Source organism: Bos indicus, chromosome 17 (genome assembly GCF_029378745.1).
Source record: "Bos indicus isolate NIAB-ARS_2022 breed Sahiwal x Tharparkar chromosome 17, NIAB-ARS_B.indTharparkar_mat_pri_1.0, whole genome shotgun sequence".
In the NCBI taxonomy this organism is placed as follows: domain Eukaryota; kingdom Metazoa; phylum Chordata; class Mammalia; order Artiodactyla; family Bovidae; genus Bos; species Bos indicus.
This window is the reverse complement of record NC_091776.1, coordinates 47,331,154-47,356,477: the sequence shown is the minus strand read 5'-3', so window position 1 is coordinate 47,356,477 and position 25,324 is coordinate 47,331,154. Positions and strand designations below refer to the sequence as shown.

Here is a 25,324-nt window from a genome sequence, read left to right as displayed (position 1 = left end):
TTTGCAACCCTATGGACTGTAGCCTGCAAGGCTCCGCTGTCCATGGGATTTTCCAGGCAAGAACACTGGAATGGGTTGCCATTTCCTTTTACAGGGGATCTGCTCAACTATATTTCAATAGAAAAAAAAAATTATTGAAAAAAAAAGACAACACCCACTACAAAGGTTAACATGCAGTACATGTTTAAATACTTGAAAGGATTACTGTTACTGTAATCACTAAATTTAAAAATAATCATTCATTGAACTTGTTTGGTCATGAAACTGTGGAAGTCTTTAGGAATAGTATAAGTTAGGCTTTATCACAATGCAGGGGTACAAATTTGGAAACAATGTTATGGACCTAACAGAAGCAGAAGAAATTAAGCAGAGGTGGCAAGAATACACAGAAGAACTATACAGAAAAGATCTTAATGACCCAGATAACCATGATGGTGTAATCACTCACCTAGAGCCAGACATCCTGGAGTGTGAAGTCAGGCAGGCATCACTACAAACAAAGCTAGTGGAGATGATGGAATTCCAGTGGAGCTATGTCAAATCCTAACAGATGAAGCTGTGAAAGTGCTGCTGCACTCAATATGCCAGCAAATTTGGAAAACTCAGCAGTAGCCACAGGATTGGAAAAGGTCAGTTTTCATTCCAATCCCAAAGAAAGCAATGCCAAAGAATGTTCAAACTGCCGCACAATTGCACTCATCTCACACGCTAGCAAAGTAATGCTCAAAATTCTCCAAGCCAGGCTTCAACAATAGGTGAACCATGAAGTTTCAGATATTCAGAATGGATTTAGACAAGGCAGAGGAACCAGAGATCAAACTGCCAACATCCGTTGGATCATCGAAAAAGCAAAAGAGTTTCAGAAAAACATCTACTTATGCTTTATTGACTACGCCAAAGCCTTTGACTGTGTGGATCACAACAAAATGTGCAAAATTCTTCAAGAGATGGGAATACCAGACCACCTGACCTGCCTCCTGAGAAACCTATATGCAGGTCAGGAAGCAACAGTTAGAACTGGACATGGAACAACAGACTGGTTCCAAATCGGGAAAGGAGTACCTCAAGGCTATATACTGTAACCCCGCTTATTTAACTTCTATGCAAAGTACATCATGCGAAATGCTAGGCTGGACGAAGCACAAGCTGGAATCAAGATTGCCAGGAGAAATATCAATAACCTTAGATACGCAGATTACACCACCCTTATGGCAGAAAGCAAAGAAGAAATAAAGAGCCTCTTGATGAAAGTGAAAGAGGAGAGTGAAAAAGCTGGCTTAAAACTCAACATTCAGAAAACTAAGATCATGGTATCTGGCCCCATCTAAATTAAAGCGAAGTCGCTTAGTCGTGTCCAACTCTTTGCGACCCCATGAAATGTAGCCTACCAGGCTCCTCCGTCCATGGGATTTTCCAGGCAAGAGTAAAAGAACGGGTTGCCATTTCATTCTCCAGGGGATCCTCTCAAACCAGGGATCAAACCCGGGTTTCCCGCATTGCAAGTAGATGCTTTACCGTCTGAGACACCAGGGAAGCCTGGCAAATAGATGGGTAAACAATGGAAACAGTGACAGACTTTATTTTTTTGGACTCCAAAATCACTGCAGGTGGTGACTGCAGCCATGAAATTAAAAGACGCTTACTCCTTGTAAGAAAAGCTATGAAAAACGTAGACAACATATTAAAAAGCAGAGACATTACTTTGCCAACAAAGGTCCATCTAGTCAAAGCTATGGTTTTTCTAGTAGTCGTGTATGGATGTGAGAGTTGGACTATAATGAAAGCTGCTGCTGCTGCTGCCAAGTCACTTCAGTCGTGTCCAACTCTGTGCGCCAAGGAATTTGATGCCTTTGAACTGTGTGGTGTTGGAGAAGCCTCTTGAGAGTCCTTTGGACTACAAGGAGACCAAACCAATCAATCCAAAAGGAAAGCAACCCTGAATATTCATTGGAAGGACTAATGCTGAAGCTGAAACCCCAATAATTTGGCCACCTGATGCGAAGAAATGACTCACTGGAAATGACTCTGATGCTGGGATAGATTGAGGGCAGGAGAAGGGGAGGACAGAGGATGAGATGGTCGGATGGCATAACTGACTCGATGGACAGAAGTTTGAGCAAGCTCCAGGAATTGGTGATGGACAGGGAAGCCTGGCATGCTGCAGTCCAAGGGGTTGCAAAGAACTGGACATGACTGAACTGAACATATATATATATATATATATATACACCCACACAGAATATATATACACATATGTATATATAGAGAAACATATACATATAAAACACATTATTTAAGACCACATAATACATATGCTGTATACACATGCATACACACGTGTGCATGTGTGTGTACACATATACATTACATACAAATTTTATACCCACTATATTTTGCAATGCAAAGATGATAAAGTAAAAGAAAGGGGGGAAACACCTATCGTTCACCCAGAGGGGAAAAGAATTTGACTCAAAGACACTTGCTAGGACATGAAAGACATGACTTTGAGTGTTTCATGTGTGTGATCACTGCCACTGAAAGTAATGTCTCCACCAAGGGGCTTCCCTGCTGGCTCAGATGGCAAAGAATCTGCCTGCAACATGAGAAACCGAGGTCAATCTCTGTGTGGGTAAGATCCCCTGGAGAAGGGAATGGCTAGCCACTCCAGTATTTTTGCCTGGAGAATCCCATGGACAGAGGAGCTTGGCAGGCTCCAGTCCATGGGGTCACAATGAGTCCGACAGGACTGAGCAACTAACATTCACTATATTTTGATATTATATGTTTTAAAAGTGTCAATAATGTAGCCACAAAAATTTTTCAAGGTGTGAAGAATCATGTGTTTCCTCCATGGAGAGTACCAAATTGCAACTGAAGGAAAAAAGACTCTGAAAATCCACTTCTAAGATTAAAAGAAGAAAAAAATCAGCATAGGTGGGTGTTTGGAAGCCCCCATAAGACTGTCTAATTAGACTGAATGACTTTTCGTCTCTCTCATCAGAGCTGAGAGATGCTGGAAATCCCAGTTTAATCAACCCTAAGCCCCCTGCTCCTCAGAGGGAACTTTTTTTCAAAGCCATGAACTTGAGCCAAGAATGTGTTAATTTTACCTTTTGTATTTCCTGCCCTCCACTGTGGTAATAATGAAGTGCGCTGAAATGTTAATGCTATTTGAATTTTCATTTAAAGTCTTTCTTAAACTTTTGCCCCAAGTTCCCTCCTTTTAATAGACAAAGTTAGGATTCACAGGGAGTGGCAAAGAGAGAAAGCAGGAACAATGAGAAGCTGAGACATGAATCCATCAACACTAAAATATTAATTGTATTTAAAGGAGAATCCCCCAAAGTACAACAGCAATAATCTCAAGACTATTGTGTTGGATAATAGTCCTTTAATAAAAATTAAAGTAAGATATATGAGAAGTAATAATATTAATGATTATATATTTATATGTGCATACATGCTAAGGCACTTCAGTCGTGTCTGACTCTGCGACCCTATGGACTAATCCTGCTAGGCTCCTCTGTTCATGGGATTTCCCAGGCAAGAATACTGGAGCGGGTTGCCATTTCCTCCTCCAGGAGACCATCCTGACCAGGGATCAAACCCATGTCTCCTGTATTGGCAGCTGGATTCTTTACCACTGAACCACCTGGGAAGCCCTAATTAGGTCTCTAGTCCCTTTAATAAAAACTAAAGTAAGATATAAGACAAGAAATAATATTAATGATTATATATTTACATGTTCAGTTCAGTTCAGTCACTCAGTCATGTCCGACTCTTTGCGACCCCAAGAACCACAGCACGCCAGGCCTCCCTGTCCATTACCAACGCCCGGAGTTCACTCAAACTCACGTCCATCGAGTCAGTGATGCCATCGAGCCATCTCATCCTCTGTCGTCCCCTTCTCCTCCTGCCCCCAATCCCTCCCAGCATCACAGTCTTTTCCAATGAGTCAACTTTTTGCATGAGGTGGCCAAAGTATTGGACATAACTATATATAATTAATATAATTCTATATTGTGTATTGATTACAATTAATAAAATAGTAACAATAATCATAATGCTAATATTCATTAAGTGCTTACTCAGAGCCAGATTCTGCACCTTTGTGTTTTAACTTTATATAACTTAATATGACAAGATCCCATTTTCCCAGAGTCTGACGGGCACCCCTGAAGGTCCACTCAGGGATTTCAGGTAGGTCACACACAGGCATCAAACAGGACAAAGCCCCACCAGGAGGAAGTTATCCTCTTTTCCATGGCTCTCCCTCCCTCCTGTGCTACATCAGAGCATTCTCTTCCTGCTGCTGTGTCTCTGGTCTCTCTCTGGTTGCTCAGATGTCCTTTGAATGGAGCTAGAACAGATCATAGTATCTAATGAGAGAATCTTCACCTGGTGTCCTTTCACTGAGTTTAACTTTATTTCTGTTTTTCATAAATAATTCAGGTTTCCCATTTATATTTATAATAAAAATTAATTTATAAAATTAATTTTTATTTTAAAAGTATCTCTCTACCGAAAAAAGAATATTAAGCTAACAACAGTACTTTGGGTTTCAGACAGGATAAAAATTGTAAAGCTGAGACACAAATAACTCAACTTTGGAAATCTTTGGCCAGGCTCATGTGTAGTGTCTGAAAAGTACCGTCTCCAACAGACTGCTTCACCGTGACAGCATTTCTTCAAAATACACGATGGCAGGACCCACTTTGTAAAGAGGAATCTTTAAAGACTGACCCACACCGTGTCCCTAAATCAGTCCTTGTAAGACTTTCACTTCAAAAAAATTTTTTAAGAAGCTAGATTTATTTATTTTTATTTACATATTTAGTTATTCCACGTGGCTTGTGGAATCTTAGTTCCCTGACCAGGGACTGAACCCAGCCCTGGCAGTGAAAGCTCCAAGTCCTAACCACTGGACCTCCAGGGAGCACCCGTCATTTCAGAACGTTTTCAAACATTAAAAAATAACATGTTTTAAATAAAACAGGAATATGACTCAATAATAGACGAAGATTTTTAAAAACACACCTATGGAAAATATTCGAGTCTACAAATACGCATTTTTCAAACAGGAATCACATTCATACCATCATGAAATATTTAAAACCATGAGTCCAGCTCATAAGTCATTATAATTTCCCTGGAAACCTAAGACATAGTTCAAATATGGGGAATGGAGAACAACACAATAAATGACCCAATGAAAACCATCAAATGCAGAAATGAATGATATTGACAAAGTACTACAGTCAAAGGGGAAAGGATCGAAATTACCCGAAAAAACAAACAAAAAAACAGCTCTGGGGTCTGCGGGCAAGATGCTTGGAAGAGGAAAGGTGAAACTTAGATTTGAGGAGTTTGCTGCAGTTTCTGGACTTTAAAACCTCTCCATTTTTCATTCTTACGAAATACTTGGTCAAATCGATGCTGTGTTTCTGTTAGAACTGAGTCCTTTCTGGATGTGAAGGGGTGCTGTCCCTTTTCTAAGCAGGAACAAAGAGCACCTACAGCATGGGTCCAAGTGACAATTTGCATATTTAAAAGTTTATTTTTTTTATTGCAAATAGATTGTGTTTGTAGTAAGAAAACACCATTGGTACACAAAAAAATGACTACCGATTAATAAAATAGAAACTGAAAGATACTTTCATGACCATCTAACTAATAAGTGACCTAGAATCTTTCAGAACTTATCCATTCCACAGAACGGGTATCTTTTTCTATCTTGTCAATATGAAGATGCACATTTTCATATATCTGAAAACAGGATAAATCTTACAGGATGACATCTTATTTTCAGTGAAATACAGCAACTTAAACCAATTTCATTTTATGTGCTTGTAAAATTGAGAGGGTGAGAAAGGCAGAATAATTTAAAAGATACAGGTGCGGGCGTGTGCGCTCAGTCACCTCCAGCTCTGTGTGATCCTATGGACTGTAGCCCACCAGGCTCCTCCTCTTGCCTGGGATTTTCCAGGCAAGAATACTGGAATGGGTTGCCATGCCCTCCTCCAGGAGATCTTCCAGACCCAGGGATCGAACCTGTGTCTCTTGTGTCTCTTACATTGGCAGGTGGATTCTTTACCACTGGCACCACCTGGGAAACCCAAAAGATGCAGGTAAGCCTGCTAATTATTCTGCGTAACGAGCCTCTGTCCTGGCAGGAGTGTGAAATGAAGACACATACACCTGCCCTTTCTTCAGACTGCTGAATCCCCCATACCTCTTAGACAGCAAGTACCTTGCTGAAACAAGTGTGATCCCAACATTTAGGGACAATGTTATTGTTGCTATTAATTCTTTAAAAAAAAAAAAACAATTATTTATTTGGCTGTGCGAGGCCTTGGTTGCAGCATGTGGAATCTTTAGCTGCGACACACGAACTTAGTTGTGGCATGTGGGAACTAGTTCCCTGACCAGGGATTGAACCCGGGGCCCCTGCACTAGGTGTGCGGAGTCTTAGCCACAGGAGCACCAGGGAAGCCCCTAGAGTAAAGAACCTGCCTACCAGTGCAGGAGACGTAAGAGACGTGGATTCAGTCCCTGGGTCTGGAAGATCCCCTGGAGGAGGGTTTGGCAACCCACTCCATTTATTCTTGCCTGAAAAAAACGTAGGGACAGATGAGTCTGGCAGGCTGCGGTCCATAGGGTCACACAGAGTCGGACACGACTGAAGGGACTTAGCATATATGCACAGTCTAAGCAGCCTGAAGCCCACAGTGGTGAAATCACGTTCTTCATTCCCAAAGAGCCATGCCCTCTCCCTCTTACAGTTCCAGAATGCATTCTTCTCTTAGCCAAGGGACCAAATCCCAGCCCTTCACTGACTAACAGTAGCATGTCCGGTTAGAATGCACACTGCATTTTAGCTTTAAGTGGTGTATGCCACACAAAGCGCTCTCCATTTTAAAAAGGATGGAGTCACCCAATTCATGAGACAGCAGGGACAGTCAGGACACTGGGTCATTGTTATGCTCCATCGTCAGCTAGCACTGACCTCCTTCACCACTGATGTCAAGTCAGTGAGAAAGCTTGGGGCTTCCTGACAAAAACTCTCATGGAGGAAACAGGTGAAGCAATCTAAATACTCCTTTTCTCTGTGTTCTCAAACAAGAAGTTTACCTGTTGGTAGAGAGAGAACTGGTTAGGTCAGCCACTTTCCTTATTCATTATTTTTCAATAGCTGGAACAAAATATTCAAACTACCCAGAGGGAAATAAACATGAAATTGAATATATCTATTTTGTTTATCTACAGGATGAGATGGTTAGACAGCATCAATGACTCAATGGACATGAATTTGAGCCAACTCTGGGAGATAGTGGAGGACAAGGAAGCCTGATGTGCTGCAGTCCATGAAGTCGAAAAGTATAGGACATGACTTAGTTAATGAACAACAGAACAATATATTTTAAACATGCATCCAAAATAAATCTGTTTTGTAGCTAATAATTCAGCAATGGCTAATCGTCAAAACTCTTATAATAATGTTGAGATGCAGAATAAATTGCTAAAAAATAGCCCAGTCTAAGAGTAGCTTCTAAAACAAAAGTAAGCTTGAATGTTTTTCCCTCATGTTCTAGAGATATTTAAGACTAGCATGTCTCAGTCAGAAATCAATAAAAGAAAACCATTTATAACCATTTGGGGGAAAGCAAAAGACAAGATCATACAGATCATCACCGCAAATCACCCTCTATCTTACTTACAAAATCCTGGATACTTTGTATTCAAATATCCCCATAAAAACCAATCAGCTGCCCCACACAGGCAAGGCATGCCTCCAAAGTTAGTTACAAATGCATATTACATTTATGCCAAAATAAGATGATTCTCAAGAGCAAAATCGCAGTGTCATAAACAGATTTTATGTATGTGCTCAGTGGTGTACGACTCTTTGTGACCCCAGGAACTGTAGCTCGCCAAGCTCTTCTGTCCATGGGATTTTCCAGGCAAGAATACTGGAGCGGGTTGCTATTCCCTTCTCCAGGGGATCTTCCTAACCCAGGGATGGAAACCCTTCTTTCCAGCCTCTCCTGCACTGGCAGGTAGATCTTTACCACTGAGCCACCCGGGAAGCCATCAACAATTTCTAGTCAAATTCAAATGATATAAAAAAGGTTTCTCATTAATACTTTGTGTGGCCCGTTGTCATTTCGATTACCCACATATCTACCATCACTCCATCACAGTCTGCCTTTGTGTGCTTCCCACTGGGAATCATGCTCCTTCTAGTTGAAAAAATACATTTTAGCATCCCTTTCACAGCAGGTCTGCAGTGTCAAATTCTCTTTGTTTCTGTTTGTCAGAAAATATCATTATTTAGTCTTCATTTTTGAGTCATATATTTTTTATATATCAAACCCTAGGTTTTAACAGTTAATTTTCGTCTGTACTTTAAATACATGGTTCCACTGTCTTCTGAATTTTATTTCTATTGAAAGTCAACCGTAAGTCTTACTATGGTTTCCTTCCATTTAAATGTCATTTTTCTCTTTTTAGCAGTTTGATGATGATATACTTAGATGTGATTTCCTTTGCATCTATGCTGGGGGGTGTCATAGCACTTCTTGAATCTATATCTGTGGCTTCATGTTTTGCACCAATTCTATAAATTCCTCTCTCCCTCTCCTCTTGGTTCTTCACAATATTCTGTGACCTGTATTTCAGTTCTGAGTGCTCAGTCACTCAGACATGTCCGACTCTTTGTGAATCCATGCCCTGTAGCCCACCAGGCTCCTGTGCCCATGGAATTTTCCAGGGAAGAATACTGGAGTGAGCTGCCATTTCCTACTACAGGGAATCTTCCCGACCCAGGGATCAACCCACATCTCTTGCAGCGCCTGCACTGGCAGTGGCCTTTTTACCACTGGGTCATTTGCTGATTGGATGAGGCACATGTACTGGGTTGGGGACGAGTAAGGCAAATATCTTCTCCCTATGGGATAGGAGGGGAGACAGGTTATACTGCTCAGAAGGACCTGAAATCTGTTAATAGTTACAACGTGGGGGAGGGAAGGACAATAAGGATCTGGTTTTTCCATTCCTGCATTCCAAGACCCGCCTTGGTTTTACCTGTTCTTTCATCCTGGGTCACCACAGGGACCACCCTGGGTCTCTTTCTGCCCCCTCCACTACTGGTCCTGGCCTCTGGTGTCCCTAGGAATTTTTTGATGGAATTTCAGACAATATATATGAAAATCTGTAAAGACCCTGTGGAATATGTTAACTTCCCCAGAGAGGACTTATTTTGCTTCACGAAGGCACTTAGAGTAAGGGCAGCTGATCTTACTCCAGCCTGTCGCTGAACTATTTCAAGGCTGATGCTGAGATTTTGTGAGGGTTAACCTGTCTCTGGTTCACTCTTATTCTTGGCCGCTGTTGCACTGGGAATCCCAACTAAAAGCATGTTTATGGGCCCAGGTTCCTTGGCAGGTTCTGAACTGCGTCTCTGTCTCTCCCGAGCAAATGCATAATGAGACTGCTGAGAGAGACCTTGCCTATCAGCTTCATCAGCCTCTGAGTCGCCACTTTCTCTTCAATTCCTCAGCCTTTCAACTGCTGCTGTTAGTTGGCAAATACTTAAAGAGAAACAGGAGAAGCAGTGATGCAGAATGTTGGGCTCACTTCTAAGCTTTTCCCTCCTGCCTGGGTTCTTAATCTCAGTCCCTGCTGCCTTCACAACCTTGAACCTCAGTTTTGATCTGTCCAGGTCCAGAAGACTTCCAACAGCTGTGATCTACTTTGTTCCTTCTCAGCTGGGGCTCAAAGTCAGGACGTGCCTTGAGTCAAAAAGTGGTTCCGAATATCAGGGATGTTCAGCGCACGAGTGCATGTAGTTTTCGCCGTGGGTTATAGACATCTGCACATCCATGAAAAGGTGAGGCCTGCCCTTGAAGCTGGGCAGGTTCTGTGATTGCTCTGACCTATAGACTATGGCTGAAGTGATGCTCTGACATGCTCCAGGCTCAGGCCTGAAGAGCCTGGTACCTTCCCCTGCCTGTCTCTTGGGAGTAACTGCTCTGGAAGAAAAGAGGTGCTTCTTAAAGAGGTCTGACTACCCTAAGACCACCAAGCTTGAGGAAACCCAAGTTCATCACATGAACAGACAAGACATGAGATTAGAGAAGACTCAGTAACTCCAGCCTTGGCCACCATCTGCCTGTAATGGTATTGGGGACCCCAAGCAAGAATGACCCAGCTGAATCCACCAACTCCAAGAGCCATGAAGGATAATGATAAATTTAAAAAAAATTTTTATTGGAGTAAAACTGATTTGCAATGTTGTGTTAATTTCAGGTGTACAGCAAAGTGAACCAGTTATACATATACATAAATACACTCTCTTTTTTAGATTCTTTTCCCATTGGAGCCATTACAGAGTATTGATAAATTATTGCTTTAATAGTTTTGGGTGGTTTGCTTCTCTGCAACAGATAACCAGACATTTTCTTTCTTCAAGTTTTAGCCTTCTGGCAGTCTCTCCAGCAAGAGAAAGTGTGTGTGCACACGTGTATGTGTGTGTAGGGGTGGGGGTGGGTGGGTGGGTGCGTGAGTGGGTGCACAAAATATTATTCCATGTCATTGCTTGACCTCAGTAATTAGACCTCAGTCTAATTTGAGACATCCCATCACACAGCTGGAAATAGAAGTCGTGTCCATGACAACCATAAAATCATTCATTAAGCCTTCAATGCCAACAACTTTCACGGTGTCAAAGTAAGAGACACAGAACCTTGTGACTGGTCTTCTCATTCCATTCAGGCCTCTCATCAAGTTAGCTCCTCAGAGATGCACTTTCCAACTTTCCTCTGTTGAACAATTATCCTCTGTCATTTTTCACTCCTTTCACCATCTTTAACTTTCTTCATAGTGTTCATCCCCACATCACATATCTGTACTTCTCTCCACAAAGTCATTTCCATAAATGACATGCAATGACAATCGTGAAGCCTCTTCACATTGGCTGGTTCCCATTTTCCTTCCTGGCATATGCTAGTAATTCACTTCCCTACCCTGGCCATGTGGTTGGTCATGGCCTATGAAAGGTGAGAAACTAACGTATGTCCCTTCGGTGTGAAGAGCCAGGGCACACTTTGCTACCCTCTCTTTCCCTCCACTATGTGATCAGCCTGGGTCCCAGGGTGAGAATAGTGCCAGAATCCACAGCTGAAACTCAAGGAATGCATAGAGTGAAAAGACATAAATCTTTTGTTGTTTTATTTTTTACAGTTCAATATATGTGTATTATTTTAATCCATTTATTTTCTATTGAGGTTGACAGTATCTTAACCTAACAATATCATATTAGTTCCAGGTGTACAGCACAATAATTCAGATATATAGATATAAATATAGATATAGATATTTGTAGATTCTTTTCTACAAAAGAATGGTCCCTTATAAGTTATGACAGAATTTGAGCATAGTTCCCTGTGCTGTACAAGTTGTTGTTTTGAACACCAGAAATTCAAGGGGCTATTTGTTAGTGTAGCATATCACAACTCATACTGATGGCATCAAGCAGAACTTCCTATGTTATGACCACTGCCAGAGACCAGTCCCCTTAGTGACTAGGGTTTTACACAGAAGTAGCCAAAGATGGTGAACAAGTTTAAGAAACTCACATCCTGATGTATTGAACATGTAACTAAGTTTTATAGATGACAATTCTCTGATGATACATTTTAAGCCTAAGAGTAGAATTTTCCTCATTCCCCAAGTTCAACATCATTTTACTAGATTTTATTCATAAGTAACTCATCATCCAAACATGACATTTTCTCCAAGGCAAGTCATTCACCTTCAGTCCCCCAAATTATCATGTTTTTAAAAAAGAAAAACAGAATATTATCTGCAACGAGTGTGCTGGCTCCAAATCAGTTAGCATTACGTGTAATTTGTGGCTCAGCCATGATTTTGCATCATCTGCACATTATTAATCTATTCAGTGAACTTGTAAATAAGCGAAAGTTGACTGCCCTCTGGATGGGCCACGAGCATCATAACTCATTACAGGAGGATTTCACCTCTGAGCTACAGGTATTTTCTTTTTATTTGATATCTGACATACTCAAAGGTAATTTCCTCATGGTTCCTTTGAACATTATCACAGCAGTTTCGTAAAGACTTCAGGTGAAAATGGTCCCTTAAGGATCTGCCCTTAAATGAAACCAAGGAGGAATCAGGACACAGAAGTGACAATTTTTGTTCCTTGACATATAAAAAGAACTGTCACCTGAACTATCACTTAAGTGTTTATGTAAACACTTCAGCTTAATCTTAGGATAAAAATGGCTTGTTTGGATGAGTGGATCCTAGCAGCAAGGAGATTTGAAAATTAAAAAAAAAGTTTTTTCCAATGAGGAAAAATGAAGAAAAATATCCTATGAAGGTAAAACCAGGCCACATGACTCTCAACCAGGACAACTGGCCTGGGCAGAAGCATGGACGAGGCACCTGCAAATGAAAAGCTTTATTTTAGGAAAATTTGAGCACTTTGGTTTCAGTTTAGTTTGGTTACTTCCATTTCTTCAATTTCTCAGTTTAAATCATGAAGATTAAAAGTAATTGTGAGTGGCCATTTGAGTCATCACTCTCAAAAGATTCAACTGACTGACTCCCTGAGTATTTTGAGATGATGTCAACCAGTTTTAAGGTCCCTTCCCTGATGGCTCAGCAGGTAAAGAATCCACCTGCCAAGGTAGGAGACAGTAGGAGGTGCTGATTCAATCCCTGGGTAAGGAAGACCCCCCTGGAGAAGGAAAATGGCAACCCACTCCGGTAGGCTTGCCTGAAAAATCCCAGGGACAGAGGAGCCTGGTAGATGACAGTCCAAAAGGTTGCAAAGAGTCGGACACGACTGAGCAATTAAGCAGCAGCAGCACCCCATGTAGATCAGCACATCCCAGAAGCAAGAACCACAGGGAAGAAATAAGACTCCCATGTTCTCATACATCTTCCTTTTTTTTTTTTTTTTTTGGCTACACCATACAGCATGTGGGATCTTAGTTCCCCTGCTGCTGCAGCTGCTGCTAAGTCGCTTCAGTTGTGTCTGACTCTGTGCGACCCCAGAGACAGCAGCCCACCAGGCTCCCCCGTCCCTGGGATTCTCCAGGCAAGAACACTGGAGTGGGTTGCCATTTCCTTCTCCAATGCATGAAAGTGAAAAGTGAAAGTGAAGTCGCTCAATCGTGTCCGACTCCTAGCGACCCCAGGGACTGCAGCCTACCAGGCTCCTCCGTCCATGGGATTTGCCAGGCAAGAGTATTTGAGTGGGGTGCCATTGCCTTCTCCGCTTATTCCCTCTACCAGGGATCAAACCCATGTGCCTGCAATGGAAGTGCAGAGTCTTACTTAACCAGTGGACCACCAGGGACCACCAGGGAAGTCCCCACATCTTCCTTTGATGCTTTGCTCAGTTTCATCCCATTGTCCTTATCAATACCCTTTTCTTTTTATACTCCAGCCATCTTTCTTCCTGCCTCTTATAATTGGAAAATTATCATTTTCAGGTTGCAAATCATTCTTGCCCCAGACTGGAGTATGGACTCAGTAATTAAAAGGCAGATGCTCCAGAGGGGAAAAAAAAGTTATCTGTGCAATCATGGGTAGGAGTTTGTAATGCAACAAATCAGACTATAAGCATCTCTGGTTTTCCAACTTTCATCTTTACAAAGGGACATCTCAAAGTCCTTTGGTAGTATGGCCACATCTGATCCATTTTCATGTTCTAAACTCCAAATTATTTCATTTTTGTCATTTTTCTGTATAAACCTTTAGTTTTTTTCATATAGCTTTTTAAAATACTACTTTTAAGGATATAAATGAGCTCTTCTACAATGTATAACTAAATACCAAGCACATACAAGCATAAAACCATATTTCTGTTTGTTAGAGGAAAAAGCAAATCCCTCCTTTTGTTTAAGTCATGAATCTAAAACCAAACCAAGGCCAAAAATCTTGGAATGGAGTATGCTTTGACTTTACAAAAAGCTAACTGTTTTATTTATATAATTAGATTTGGTTTTACTACAGTTGTGTGGATATAGTACCCATGATACATACATACACAATTACTAAATTACAACATCACTGACTACCCCCCAAATATAAGTTTTACCACTTAAAAAACCTATTTGGTCTAGTTGGTCACCGCGTGAATGTTACTGATCAGGGAGGCTGGCGACAAAATAGCAGTAAGGAACTGATTTTTATGGAGGTCAACTCCTTGCCATGTACCAGGCTCAGTATTTCCTACATGGTGACTCATTTGAATCTTGCAACATTCCCATGATTAACATATCCGAATACCCATTAAGCATATAAGACAACTGAGTCAGAGGATGTTCACGCTGAACAGTTAATACATAAGCAGAGCTGAACTATTCATAATCACCAAAACATGAAAGTAACCTAAATGTTCATTGACGAATGGATAAAGAAGATGTGGTACATATATATAATGAAATATTACTCAGCCATAAGAACAAATGAAGCAATGCCAACTGCAATAACGGATGGACCCAGAGATAATCAAACTAAGTCAGAGAAAGACCAATACCATATGATATCACTTGTACGTGGAATTTAAAATACGACACAAATGAAGTTATCTACAAAAGAGAAACAGACTCTAGAGAAGAGGCATGTAGTTGCCACTGAGGGTGAGGGAGGGGTAGATTGGGAGTTTAGGATTAGAAGATGCAAACTAGTATATATAGAATGGATAAACAATAAGGACCTACTGTATAGCACAGAGAACTATATGCAATATTCTGTGATAAATCATAATGGAAAAGAATATGAAAAAGAGTATATACACATAACATATATATAACTGAATTACTTTGTTGTATACCAGAAACTAATACAACAGTGTAAATGAACTCTACTTTAATTAAGTAGTTTTTAAAGGAAATATGCAGGAGTTCCCTGGTGGTCCCATGGTTAGGAGTCTGCCTGTCAATACAAGGGACACAGGTTCAATCCCTGGCCTGGGAAGATTCCACATGCCTTGGAGCAACCAAACCCACGTGCCACAACTGTTGGGCCTGCATGCCTTACAGCCAAGTTCCACAACAAGAGAAACCACGACATCCGAGAAGCCCACGTGCCGTAGCCAGAGAGTAGCCCCAGTTTGCCACGACTAGAGAAAGCCTGCTTGCAGCAACAAAGACCCAGTGCAGCCAAACATGAATACAATTTAAGATAAAAATGGTAAAAAAAAAAAATCAGAGCTGAAATTTTCCCTTGTCACCGAATGACCACCTGAACGCACCCACAGACTCCATGACACCACACTGCACACCACTTCCGAGCCTGTCAAATAGGGATACATGGGAATTATTTGTAACAGCCAAGAGAAAAGCGCTAACAGACACAACCACAGCCTTCTGTTTGCGTAAGAGCTTTCATGTATTAGTAGCTCTGAGCTTTGAAAACTCAGACCTCTGACTTATTTTTGGAGTTCTTGAATATGAGAACTGAGGAATGTAGATGCCCAGGTCTGAAAGGCTCTCTCCCCAGGGCTCACATTGACATTGTTGGGGTCATGACATGGAGCATGACTTGAAGACAGAGGAGGGACCAAACCAACAGACAACTTTCATGTAAATATGAGATGTGCAGTGTGTCGGGTTTGGGGAGTTGTTGTTGTTCAGTCGCTCAGTTGTGTCTGACTCTGCAACCCCATGGACTGCAGCATGCCTGGTTTCCCTGTCTTTTACCAGCTCCTGGGTTTTGTTCAAACTCATGTCCATTGAGTTGGTGATGCTGTCCAACCATCTCATCCTCTGTCATTTGGGGAGTGTTGAGCTATTAAACATTGTTTTGATTCCTCTTTGTTTATAGAGGTCCAGGTGTGAACAGCACATCTTACAAACATGTTTTCTGTAGAAACCGGATGTTTTCTCAAATACTTCCCTGAGTAAGGAGCCTGAGGGGTCATTTCATCAGGGGAACTTTCTGCAGATGGATTAGGACTTTTTAGGAAGCTTAGCAAGTCAACAGGCTGAGCTACATATTTGGTATTGGTTTTGGTATGTTTGGTTTTGGTATGTTTCCAAATTTCAGAATTTGGAAAATTCTGAAAGAGATGGGAATACCAGAATGAGAAAGACTAGAGATCTCTTCAAAAAAATTAGAGATACCAAGGGAACACTTCATGCAAAGATGGGCTCAATAAAGAACAGAAATGGTATGGACCTAACAGAAGCAGAAGATATTAAGAAGAGGTGGCAAGAATACATAGAAAAACTGTACAAAAAAGATCTTCATGACCCAGATAATCACGATGGTGTGATCACTCACCTAGAGCCAGACATCCTGTAATCTGAAGTCAAGTGGGCCTTAGGAAGCAACACTACAAACAAAGCTAGTGGAGGTGATGGAATACCAGTTGAGCTATTTCAAATCCTGAAAGAGGATGCTGTGAAAGTGCTGCACTCAATATGCCAGCAAATTTGGAAAACTCAGCAGTGGCCACAGGACCGGAAAAGGTCAACTTTCATTCCAATCCCAAAGAAAGGCAATGCCAAAGAATGCTCAAACTACCTCACAATTGCACCCATCTCAGACGCTAGTAAAGTAATGCTCAAAATTCTCCAAGCAGGCTTCAGCAGTATGTGGACCATGAACTTCCAGATGTTCAAGCTGGTTTTAGAAAAGGCAGAGGAACCAGAGATCAAATTGCCAACATCGTCTGGGCCATCGAAAAAGCAAGAGAGTTCCAGAAAAACATCTATTTCTGCTTTGTTGACTATGCCAAAGCCTTTGACTGTGTGGATCACAATCAACTGTGGAAAATTCTGAAAGAGATGGGAATACCAGACCACCTGATCTGCCTCTTGAGAAATCTGTATGCAGGTCAGGAACCAATAGTTAGAACTGGACATGGAACAACAGACTGGTTCCAAACAGGACAAGGAGTACATCAATGCTGTATATTGTCACCCTGCTTATTTAACTTATATGCAGAGTACATCATGAGAAATGCTGGGCTGGAGGAAGCACAAGCTGGAATCAAGATTGCTGGGAGAAATATCAATAACCTCAGATATGCAGATGACACTACCCTTATGGCAGAAAGTGAAGAGGAACTCAAAAGCCTCTTGATGAAAGTGAAAGAGGAGAGTGAAAAAGTTGGCTTAAAGCTCAACATTCAGAAAACGAAGATCATGGCATCCGGTCTCATCACTTCATGGCAAATAGATGGGGAAACAGTGGAAACAGTGTCAGACTTTATCTTTCTGGGCTCCAAAATCACTGCAGATGGTGATTGCAGCCATGAAATTAAAAGACGCTTACTCCTTGGAAAGAAAGTTATGACCAACTGAGACAGCATATTAAAAAGCAGAGACATTACTTTGCCAACAAAGGTCTGTCTAGTCAAGACTATGGTTTTTCCAGTGGTCATGTACGGATATGAAAGTTGGACTGTAAAGAAAGCTGAGTGCCGAAGAATTGATGCTTTTGAACTGTGGTGTTGGAGAAGACTCTTGAGAGTCCCTTGGACTGCAAGGAGATCCAACCTAAAGGAGATCATCCTAAAGGAGATCAGTCCTGGGTTTTCATTGGAAGGACTAATGTTGAAGCTGAAACTCCAATACTTTGGCCACCTGATGCGAAGAGCTGACTCATTTGAAAAGACCCTGATGCTGGGAAAGATTGAGGGCAAAAGGAGAAGAGGACGACAGAAGATGAGATGGTTGGATGGTCACTGACTCAATGGACATGAGTTTGAGCTCTGGGAGTTGGTGATGGACAGGGAGGCCTGGCGTGCTGCAGTCCATGGGGTTGCAAAGAGTTGGACATGACTGAGCAACTAAACTGAACTGAATTACTATGAACTATGAGTTATTAATATGTAAGCGAGGATACACAAACTGAGGACCTTTCCATGGCAAAAACAAAACAAATACTTTTCTTAATTGTTGTTGTTTTTCAGTTGCTAAGTCATGTCCAACTCTTTGTAACGCCATGGGCTGTGGCACGCCAGGCTTCCCTGTCCAGTATCTCCAGGAGTTTGCTCCAGATCACGTCCATTGACTCAGTGATGTCATCCAACCATCTCATCTTCTGTCGCCCCCTTCTCCTCCTGCCCTCAATCTTTCCCAGCATCAGGGTCTTTTGCAGTGAGTCAGCTCTTCACATTAGGTGGCCAAAGCTGAGCTTCAGCTTCAGCATCAGTCCTTCCAATGAATATTCAGGGTTGATTTCCTTTAGGGAAATCTCTTTGAAAGAAAGGGGCCATCAAGAAACAGCAGCAGCCACTCTGATGGCTTCTAGCAGATTCCGTCATGATAAAAACCCATTTCTTGAGCAGTTACTGGTGCACGTTGATCTCAGCACTGAAATAAGGGTGAAACTCAGGTCGATTATTTACCTTGGAGATAACAACATCTCAATATTCATGCAAATATTAGCACCGTTCAAAAGATACAGTCTCTATTCTGGATCCTTTTGTCCAAATATCCAGCTTAGATGTAGACAAAGGCAGATGTTGCTACCCGCAGGGAAAACCGACTTCTACATAGGGAATCAGGACCCAATTTGCATATGGAGCTAATCCAGGCACGTGCAACAAGATATTTTCTCCATGCTAAACAGTTTCCCCATTATTTGGAAATGAGTTGACTCGCTTTTCACATTTACAATTTGAAAACCTCCCAACTCATTATAGACATTTTTTTTTCTTTTTTTGCCACTCAGAAGAGATTTTCCTCTCTCAGGCTGCCATCATAAATAGTAAATTGAAAAATTGTTCATTTATCACAAGTTGCCACATTGCGGATGACATGGTACACGTGCAGGTATTTATACTGCTCTCGGCTGGAGATCATTGTAACTTTAGAAGCATGCAGAAGCTGATCTAAAAGAACAAGGATGTTGACTACAGCATTATTTGCCATTGTGAAAAATTAGAGACAAGCAAGCAGTGCTGTGCAGTGCAAGTCGCTCAGTCGTGTCCGACCCTTTGCGACCCCATGGACTATACAGTCCATGGAATTCTCCAGGCCAGAATACTGGAGTGGGTAGCCTTTCCCTTCTCCAGGGGATCTTCCCAACCCAGGGATCGAACCCAGGTCTCCCACATTGCAGGCAGATTCTTTACCAGCTGAGCCACAAAGGAAGCCCAGAGACAAGCACAGTGTCTGCTTTTATAAAATAAATTACAGGATGACAGCATTGTTTGACTTTGTAAAATACGTGTACGTCTACATGCCGCTTCCGTACAGCTGCGCATGTCGGGCACTGCACAATTTCACCAGGCATCCACATCATAGTCTATATCATGGGCAGGAACTCTTTCAGAAAAGGACCAGATAAGTCAAGGTTCTGGGCTTTTCAAGCCATAATGTCAATTCCACAATTACTCAACTCTGCGTGTGTGTGTGCTCAGTTGCCAAGCTGTGTCCCACTCTTTGTGACCTCACGGACTGTAGCCCACCAGGATCCTCAGCCCATGGGATTCACTGAAGTGGGTTGCCATTTCCTCCTCCAGGGGATCTTCTCAACCCAGGGACTGAACCCATGTCGCCTGCATCTCCTGCATTGTCAGGCAGATTCGTTACCACTGAGCCACCTGGGAAGCCCATTCAACTCTGACACTGTAGGGAAAGCAGCCAAAAGTACTACTGAATGAGTGTGGCCACATTCCAATAAAACTTTTTATCCGGACACTAAAATGGGAATCTCATCTAATTTTCACCTGGCATGAAATATCATTCTTTTGATTTTTAAACCATTTTCAAATGTGAAAACTGCTTTTAGTTCAAGGGCCTCCAAAAAACAGGTGTCAGACTGGCAATGACCATTGACGGAAGAGCCACAGATGTCTCACCCTGATCTGTGTGAAAGTCGAAAGTTGCCAAATGAACTTGTGTTCAATGCACTGCCTGATGTGAAAATCTTGTTTTGCTGAAACAAAGTTGGAGGATTTTCACACCCAAGTGTGAACACCTGTTATCTCTAAAACCTTTTGGGGTCGGGATACCGATAAGAATTTGTAAGTTTTGCCTTATTTGCTGAATGTATCTATTTTTCTCAGTAGAAATACACAACCAGTTCTTTCCAAAGGCTATAACAAGAGAAGCTAAAGCTGACCGCTTGGGGTCCACACTCAGGTAAAAGTGACTCCCCTGCGTGTCTGAGTAGCGGCATCCTCCTGGAGATGGACAGGAAGAGCTGTGATTAAGAAGCAGCGCACTGGGATTACAAGGTTTCCTATGTTGTCCTGTAAGGTGGTTACACAAAGCAGTGCCTTATCACAATTCACGAAACTGTCGTTGATGTTTTATGAACTTTTCAGTGTGTCTATTACAGCGGATGATGGAAGGATGAAAAGATTCCTGGAGAGACTAATCTTTCTGCCTTTTAGTACTCTCCAAACTTCCCTAAAACAATCAAGAGGCTGAGTCTGGTCATTACAAATTAAAAGAAATTGTGCAGTAATTAAATAATCACACCTAAAATACCACCCTTAAGTCCACATCACTGCGGCAAAGCCTCCTTTCACTATGATGGAAAACAGATGGACAGATATTTTTTCCAAATGGGGTAGAAAGATCTGAGATCCCAATCCCATCACAGTTTAACAAATGCCCATTGAAAAATGACTCCACAAGAAGATTTCTTTGTCCTGTATCTCACCTCTATCATGCTTGCTGGAACTGGCAGTTACAAGAGAAAAGTTACAAAAAACTGCTCTGCATAATCCACTCTGGTATACATTTAACTTTGGAAATCAACACTTTTTTTTTTTTAACTTTTTGACTGTACCTCACCAGCATGGAAGATCTTAGTTCCTCAATCAGGGATCAAACCCGTGCCCCCTGCAGTGAAAACACAGAGCCTGGACTGCCAGGGAAGTGAACGTTGTTTTAAAATGAAAGTCAACATTGTTTTTAAATAAGAGACAAGGGCTTCCTAGACACCAGACAAGGATGCTGCTGCTGCTGCTGCTGCTGCTGCTGCTACTAAGTCGCTTCAGTCCTGTCGGACTCTGTGCGATCCCATAGACGGCAGCCCACCAGGCTCCCCCGTCGCTGGTATTCTCCAGGCAAGAACACTGGAGTGGGTTGCCATTTCCTTCTCCAATGCATGAAAGTGAAAAGTGAAAGTGAAGTCTCTCACTCATGTCCCCTCTTCACGACCCCATGGACTGCAGCCTACCAGGCTCCTCCGTCCATGGGATTTTCCAGGCAAGAGTACTGGAGTGGGTTGCCATTGCCTTCTCTGGACAAGGATGCTATGGTGTCCTAAAACAAGGATGCTATGGTGTCCTAAACCTCCAAAGAAAAGCACAGAAAACACAGACCAGGGATAAGGGGGAGAGTCAGCTGGCAGGAAGGACAGAGCTATGGTGTACCACATACAAAGGCCCCCAAGATCAACTCCTCACCCAGCCATGAGCCTAAAGGGGAGAGATCTCATGGAAAGTAATGACTCTTCAAGCTTTAGTGGGCCTGGTGTCAGAAGCCCGGACACTGTTCCCCGTTCACTGTAGACTGAGCCTCATTCTTGAAGAGCCTGCTGTGGGATTGATTGGCAATCTGGAAATAGAAGAGGCTCTGGGGGTTCTTTGATTGAATCCCTTCAAAAGGACCATCAGCCTCTGTCTAGGAGGGCAGATGCCCACTGCCAGCCCTCTGCATCCATTCCCCTACTCTGCCCTCAGCTCCTTTAGGATCCAACGATGCATCTCATCTTCCATGCAGTTTTTAAAATCACTCCAGATGCACTGGTACTTCTGTCTTTTTCTAACATTTATTTATGTGACAGACTTGTCTCTTTCTGAAAATCACTTAAAGTGTCCTGCCACTGGCGGCCGCTTGGTTATCACATTCTGGGCATCTCACAGGTAGGGTTAGGACCAGCATGGCCCCAAATCATTCTATCTGTGTGTGTGTCTACTTCTTCACATGTTAGATTACTCTCTCCTCTCCTCTCTTTCCTCTTTCTAATTCTGATGCCTGTTTCTGTGTTCTATCTGTATGAACAGCTATTTCTCCACCCCTGGTTTTAGAGTTCTTTCTGGAAGAACCAATTTCTCAACCTCTCTCGCCCCATCTCTTCCTCCCTCCCTCTTTCTCTTCCCTCTGCCTCGTCCTCTTCCTCTTTCTGGATCTACCACATCTCACTCAGGATGGCAAACATTTACAGAAACCAGTAATAAACCTGCTGAATTTCCCAGGGCAGGTATTTTCTTCTGAGTCTTCAGAATGAGTGTGATTTAAAATATCTTCCCTTCACTCAGTCACATCCAACTCTTTGCGACCCCATGAACAGTAGCCTACCAGGCTCCGCCGTCCATGGGATTTTCCAGGCAAGGATACTGGAGAGGGCTGCCATTTCCTTCTCCAGGGGATCTTCCCAACCCAGGGATCGAACCCGGGTCTCCTGCATTGCAGACAGACACTTTACCGTCTGAGCCACCAGGGAAGCCCGTGATTTAAAATATACATATATATATTTATTAATTTTCAGCTGTGCTGGGTCTTTGTTGCTGCACAGGCTTGCAGTGAGTGGGGGCTACTCTCTAGTTGTGGTGCACTGGCTTCTCACTGCGACGGCTTCTCTTGTTGCAGAGCACAGGCTTCTCTTGCAGAGCACGGGCTTCTCTTGTTGCAGAGCACGGGCTTCTCTTGTTGCAGAGCACAGGCCTCTCTTGCAGAGCACGGGCTTCTCTTGTTGTAGAGCACGGGCTTCTCTTGTTGTAGAGCACAAGCTTCTCTTGTTGTAGAGCACGGGCCTCTCTTGCAGAGCACAGGCATTCAAACCAAGTGCATTCAGGTTTCGGTAGTTGTGGAACGTGGGCTCAGTAGTTGTGGCTCCCGGGGCTCTACGGCGCAGGCTCGGGAGTTGTGGCCCACAGACTCAGCTGCTCCACAGCATGTGGAATCTTCCTGGATCAGGGATCGAACCCGTGTTTCCTGCATTGGCAGGTGGATTCTTTACCGCTGAGCCACCATGGAAGGCTCAAGTGTGATATTTTAACTCAAATAAACAGCCCATGGAATAGAAGTAAGGAGGTCTGGAAGACACAGAAGTAACTTACGCACAGCCATAGACAAGGACACAGATGAAGATTCCAGAATATAGCTGGACCACCTTCTGCTTTGTAACTTTTGTTTTTTAAGGATGTTTCCAGATTTTCTGATATGGAGAGATCCTAGACTCTGATATTCCTAAAAATATTTCCACTGGATAAAAGAGAATAATTTTCATTTATTTAATAGGATATCTGTGTGTCTCAGGCCCCCAACATTTACCATGTGAAGTGGAGGAGAGATAAGAGGTGAGAACTTCATTTACTCTGTATGACAGAGTGAAATAAAACAGAAAGAGAAAAACAAATATAGTATATTAACATATATGTGGAATCTGCATGCGTGCATGCTAAGTCACTTCAGTTGTGTCTGACTCTTTGTGACCCCATGAACTGTAGCCCACCAGGCTCCTCCGTCCATGGGATTCTCCAGGCAAGAATACTGGAGTGGGTTGACATGCCCTCCTCCAGGGGATCTTCTACCCAGGGATCGAATCCAGGTCTCCTACATTGCAGGCAGACTCTTTACCATCTGAGCCACCAGAGAAGCCCTATGTGGAATCCAGAACATGGTATAATGATCTTATTTGCAAAGCAGAAACAGAGACACAGACAGAGAGAACAAATGTGTGGACATCAAGGGGGTAGAGGGATGTGGGATGAACTGGGAGATTGAGATTGACATACATACACTATCAGTGAAGTGAAGTGAAATTGCTCAGTCGTGTCTGACTCTTTGCGACCCCATGGACTGTAGCCTACCAGGCATCTTGGTCCATGGGATTTTCCAGGCAGGAGTACTGGAGTGGGTTGCCATTGCCTTCTCCAGGGGATCTTCCAGACCCAAGGATCGAACCTGGGTCTCCGGCATTGTAGGCAGATGCTTTACTGTCTGAGCTACCAGGGAAGCCACAGTACACTATCAGTACTATGTATAAAATAGATAACCAACAAGAACGTACATTACAGCACATTAAACTCTACTCAGTGCTCTGTGCTGACCTAAATAGTAAGGAAACCTAAAAAAGAGGGGACATGTGTATACGCACAGCTGATTCACTCTGCTGTACAGCAGAAACTAACACAACACAGTAAAGCAACTGTACTCCAGTAAAAATAGAAAAAGAGGTGAGAATCTAAGGTAAAAACTGCACATACTCCAGATCATCTTGAAAAATCCCTCCAGCTTCCAATAACACACAGTACATATTCTAGTGGAGAATTCTCATGCCTTCTGATGTGTCAGAACCACATGACGGGACAAAAGAAAGGTTATACACAGATACCTTGCAACCAGCCTTCTGCCCTAGGCTGGCTGTCACTACCTGGGGGCCACTGTGGTGACCAACACTCAAGTTGGCCTGCCTGTCCAGAAGCTGCACATGTTCTGCATTAACCAAAGCTTCTATACAATTCAAAGTCAGTTTCCTTTTTTAAAAAATTTTATTAAGGTGCAGCTGATTTACAGTGTCATATTAATTTCTACTATCCAGCAAAGTGACTCAGTTATATATACATACACATTCTTTTTCATATTCTTTCCCATTATGGTTTATCACAGGATACTGAATATAGTTCCCTGTGCTATACCGCAGGATCTTGTTTATCCACTCTATAACAGATCTATTTTCTTCTTTTTTAAGAGTTTTGTGTGTGTGGACCATTTTAAAAGTATTTGTTACAACACTGCTTCTGTTTTATGTTTTGGTTTTTGGCCTCAAGGCATGTGGGATCTTAGCTCCTGGAGCAGCGATCAAACCCATACCACCTGCATTGGAAGGCGAAGTCAATACTAGACTGCCAGGGAAGTCCCACAGATCTGTTTTCATAATACAAGTCTTAACAGAAAACCTAGGCTTGGAAGCACCTGTCAGATGCTTTGCACGCAGGCACTGGGTTGACACTGCCAGGTGTGAATTCTGCCGAGGTCCACATGCAAACTGTTCCATTCTCTGCAGAGTTACAGGAATGAACCCTTTCGCCCTTGGTCTTTGGTCCCTGCCAGATGTGCTGTCTACCGGAGATTTGCATTTTATTGGGGATGGAAGTATGTTCTGGGTAAGGGAAAGGTTTTGTTTGGCACCCAAAAGTAAGGAGAGCACACTTGCATCTCCACTGACACCTCACAAGGAATCGAAAAAAACCCAGAGCGACTTCCAAGTAAGAGCGTTCCATCATGTTGCACAGGCATGACACTAGGTGACCACCGTGAGCAAGCAGGAAAGTAACTCAATGATACAAACTAAGAGAGTCACCACGGGTGGG

The 25,324-nt window shown here is 42.5% G+C and overlaps 1 protein-coding gene across 1 annotated transcript in view; it reads right to left on the bottom strand.

Annotated features, from left to right (window-relative positions):
- TMEM132D (transmembrane protein 132D) overlaps positions 1-25,324 on the bottom strand; it is an 884,961-nt gene that overhangs the window by 800,802 nt on the left and 58,835 nt on the right. The gene's annotated exons all lie outside the window — the stretch shown is intronic.